The sequence below is a fragment of the Ipomoea nil genome, unplaced genomic scaffold (genome assembly GCF_001879475.1).
Source record: "Ipomoea nil cultivar Tokyo-kokei standard unplaced genomic scaffold, Asagao_1.1 scaffold2805, whole genome shotgun sequence".
Classification (NCBI taxonomy): domain Eukaryota; kingdom Viridiplantae; phylum Streptophyta; class Magnoliopsida; order Solanales; family Convolvulaceae; genus Ipomoea; species Ipomoea nil.
This window is the reverse complement of record NW_017619233.1, coordinates 3,669,995-3,673,853: the sequence shown is the minus strand read 5'-3', so window position 1 is coordinate 3,673,853 and position 3,859 is coordinate 3,669,995. Positions and strand designations below refer to the sequence as shown.

The 3,859-nt window shown below is 36.7% G+C and overlaps 2 non-coding genes across 2 annotated transcripts; both read left to right on the top strand.

The window, feature by feature from the left end:
- Window positions 1-2,570: 2,570 nt before the first annotated feature.
- TRNAS-CGA lies at window positions 2,571-2,652 on the top strand. The gene has a single exon. It is a non-coding gene; the product is annotated as a tRNA-Ser (tRNA).
- Window positions 2,653-2,746: 94 nt separating this feature from the next.
- Window positions 2,747-2,828, top strand: TRNAS-CGA. Its single transcript has one exon. It is a non-coding gene; the product is annotated as a tRNA-Ser (tRNA).
- Window positions 2,829-3,859: the final 1,031 nt, after the last annotated feature.

The window sequence follows — 3,859 nt, the reverse complement described above, 5'->3', positions numbered from 1 at the left end:
TGTGCAGTTGGCGCCATCCTATCGCAAGAAAATAACCCCATATCATATTTTAGTAAGAAGTTACCACCTCGATACCAAGCGGCCTCAGCTTATAGCCGTGAAATGTATGCTATTACAGCAGCGGTGCGACGTTGGCGCCCATACTTGTTAGGTCGGCCATTTACCATCGTTACCGACCACCAAAGTTTGAAGCAACTTTTGTCCCAAACCATTCAAACCCCAGAGCAGCAACGATGGTTAACTAAATTATTGGGATTCGAGTTTACCATTGAGCACAAAGCTGGTGCAAAAACCGTGGTCCCGATGCTTTATCAAGATGGACTGTTGAAGCAACAACTAATTTGATGAGTCTCACTGTTGCCACCACCACATTTCTAACTGAGGTTAAAGAAGCGTTGCAGATAGACCCATTTGCGCAAGACATTCTCAAATCTATTAATGCAGGGGAAGCAGTTGACACGAGATTTTCTCAGAAGCATGGCATATTATATTATGACGGTAGGATTTATGTCCCTTCAAAGTCTGGGTTGCGTGAAAAGTTATTGCATTTGTTCCATGGTTCGCTAGTTGGAGGCCATTCGGGAGAGCACAAAACATATACCCGTCTAGCTGCTACTTTCAATTGGCCAATGATGCGTAAGGACACAAAGGTGCATGTGAAAGCATGCTCGGTTTGTCAGCAAACCAAACCAGAGAATTTTTGTCCAAAAGGTTTAGTGCAGCCATTACCAATTCCTTCACAAATTTGGGAAGATATTACCATGGACTTCATAACCTCATTACCACAATCAGGTGGGAAATGTGTCATTTGGGTTATCATTGATAGGTTGTCTAAATATGGGCATTTCTGTGCTTTACCAGATGGTGTGACTGCTCCAAAATTGGCAGAGTACTTTGTCCGTGAATATGTGAGACTACATGGGTTTCCCCGCTCCATTGTTTCTGATCGTGATCCTTTATTTACCAGCTTATTTTGGAAAGAGCTTTTTCGCCTACAAGGAACTAGTCTGAAACCGAGTACATCTTACCACCCCCAAACTGACGGGCAGTCTGAAGTAGTCAACCGATGCCTTCAAATGTATTTGTGTGCCTTTGTAAGTGATTATCCAACCAAATGGGTCAACACCCTTCCTTGGGCAGAATACTGGTACAACACCAGTGTTCATAGTTCAACCGGTTTCTCCCCCTTCCAGATTGTCTATGGCAGACCCCCACCACCACTAGTCAGCTACTCTAGTGATGGCACTCCTGTGGAAGCTCTCGATGGTGCACTCTTAGATCGTGATGCTCTTTTGGCTAATCTTAAACTGAATTTGCAACGGGCTCAAGTGAGGATGCGAGAACAGGTTAATCATCATCGGCGTGATAAGGAATTTTCCGTGGGTGATTGGGTTTATGTAAAACTCCAACCATTTCGCCAAAGTTCTGTTGCTTGGCGACGTAATCATAAATTGGCTAAACGCTACTTTGGTCCGTATCAAATAGTTGCACGTGTGGGGAAGGTTGCTTATAAATTATTGTTGCCAGACACTGCACGCATTCACCCAGTGTTTCACATATCTCTTCTTAAGTTCTGTCCAAATCCGTCTAGTGCTATCCCACTGCATCCCCCACCTTCAGCAGATCAATTCCCAATTCCACTCAGCATTCTTGGCCAGAGGAATTGTCAAGGAAAATGGTAAGAAGGTACATCAAGTGCTCGTCCATTGGGATCATACTACACTTTCAGAAGCAACTTGGGAGAATTGGGATCTTTTTCATGCTTCATTCCCTGATATCCGCCTTGAGGATAAGGCTCCTTTAGATGGGGTGGGTAATGTTACGAATAAGAGCATGCATGGAGAAGGTGGTAACAAAAGGAGGATTTCAAGATTAATTACTCCATCAGTCAAGCTTCGTGATTATGTTTGTGGATAAAAATAATTGTTGTTAGTTAGTCATGCATGCATGTTTGTTTCATTTGACTATTTCCTACTGCATTTCTTTATGGTTGTTAGTAGTGCGGAATAAATCTCGGATAATTAGGAAGCCGTTATTTGTAAATTCAATATTTATTGAGCATGAGAAATAAAGTACAGGGCATTACCCTTTGAATCAAAACTTCCCTCTCTGAACTCTAATTAATCTGTTTCTCCCTCATATTTCTTTTCTGGAGGATTTCCACCCTCGAAAGTGGAACAACAACCAAAACAATATTTACTTCCCCAACACAGTAGCATTAAAAAAAAAAAAAGATAAATAATACTATGTATAACTTTATTCCAACACATAAAAAATATTGTACAGTTGTACACAAATCTTACATGAATGAAGAAGAATTAGACAAAATAAAATGTACAAAGAAAAAATTGAAACACTTTCCCTGTAATATCGTCCTAAGATTTTTTTAGCCTTTAAATTTATCTCTCAATTGCACATAGGACATTAGTAATCTATAACATCTAAAATTGACATAACCATAGTTAGTCATGAGGTGAATAATTAAACAATAGACACACCTTCAAAAAAAACAATAGAAACAGTCATACCTCCCATATTTAAAGTAAATATCCTTGAAAAGTAAACGAAGCGTCGATATGTCCGAGTGGTTAAGGAGACAGACTCGAAATCTGTTGGGCTATGCCTGCGCAGGTTCGAATCCTGCTTTCGACGTTTCAAATGTTTTTTTGCATTTCGATCTGTCTCTTTATCCAAAGGTCCCCTGATATCTGTATTTAAAAGTAATATCCTTCCAAAGTTAACAAGCGTCGATATGTCCGAGTGGTTAAGGAGACAGACTCGAAATCTGTTGGGCTTTGCCTGCGCAGGTTCGAATCCTGCTGTCGACGCTTCAAATGTATTTTTCTATTAGCAGTATTAAAATGTCTGGTGCAAACCAACTAATCCAAATCCACGTCTGGGTTCAGATCATTTATGAGGAAAGATTCTAATAATGCCTATTATTTTTTAAAAAACGTCTGGGTTTAAATCATTTATGAGGAAAGATTTTAATAATACCTATTATTTTTATTTAAATTTTTGTAAAACTAATACTTTTAAGAGTAATGTTAGATACTAATGACGTTGTGGTCTAATGGCACGAAGTGACTCTTCCAAATGAAATGTTATTATTTTAATCCTCAATTGATAACCTAGTAGAGTCAGGGTAGATACCCTTCATATATTTTTTTTCTCTGATCTATCCTTCATGATGTGTCATTAGTTAATTGGTTACTATTTAAAAAAAAAAACGTATTTTTTTCCCTCCAATCCATCATTCATGATGTGTTATTAGTTAATTGGTTACTAATTTTTTTTAATGGTGGATTAACCAATTCATGACACCCAATAAGTGGAAGCCACATCAGAAGGGAAATCTAGGAAGTGAAATTCAAGACGGGTAAGAAGCATTTTCCAACTTTTAAAACTAATACATATCAAATGTATATAAAAATTAATACTTTTAATTTAAAATTAGTAATTTTAAAATAAGGTATTTCTCTTTTTTTAAATAATAATAAAACTTTTTATGTATTTCCTATCCTTATTATACAAAAATGATTGCAATATTTTTCTAGAGAAAAGTAGCACTTTTAACAAACATGTAATACTTTTTTATTAGTATATTGTCTCAATCATAAATATTACAATTTCAATTATAAGTAGTACAATATCAATATAAGAAACAATCAATTTACCCTAAATAATCAGAGTAACACAATTTAACTCAAAGTATTAGACATTTCATCATAGGTAACAATCAATCTATCCCTTACTAGTATTACATTTTCTTTCATAAGTATTACGGAGTACATTTTACTTTATAAATAGCAATATGTGTATCCCTCTTCTCATAAGTATTACAGTTTTCATCATAAAT